The sequence below is a fragment of the Suricata suricatta genome, chromosome 11 (assembly GCF_006229205.1).
Source record: "Suricata suricatta isolate VVHF042 chromosome 11, meerkat_22Aug2017_6uvM2_HiC, whole genome shotgun sequence".
NCBI classification, from domain to species: domain Eukaryota; kingdom Metazoa; phylum Chordata; class Mammalia; order Carnivora; family Herpestidae; genus Suricata; species Suricata suricatta.
This window is the reverse complement of record NC_043710.1, coordinates 27,736,100-27,736,372: the sequence shown is the minus strand read 5'-3', so window position 1 is coordinate 27,736,372 and position 273 is coordinate 27,736,100. Positions and strand designations below refer to the sequence as shown.

At 32.6% G+C, this 273-nt stretch overlaps 1 protein-coding gene across 1 annotated transcript in view; it reads right to left on the bottom strand.

Moving 5' to 3' along the window:
• The window catches only part of CCDC73 (coiled-coil domain containing 73), a 109,651-nt gene that overhangs the window by 90,756 nt on the left and 18,622 nt on the right, over positions 1-273 (bottom strand). The window lies entirely within an intron of this gene.

Sequence of the window (273 nt, the reverse complement as noted above, 5' to 3'; positions counted from 1 at the left end):
CAAAAAACAAACAAACAAAAACCAGCATGTAATTTCTGTCCTTGACGGAATGTATTAAATAAGCAAACACCACCAACAAGCAAAACAAGTACTACAATGTAAAAACATTAAAAAAAAAGACAACCCTCTCACATGCATAAATGAAAGGTTGCACACATAGAACTCACATCTTTTCAAGCTTCAATAGTAAATATTTTGCTACTATGTATTAAATACTGCATGGTTTGCCCAAGCTAAGATGAATCTAGCTTCAAGAAAAGCAAGCAGTTAGTA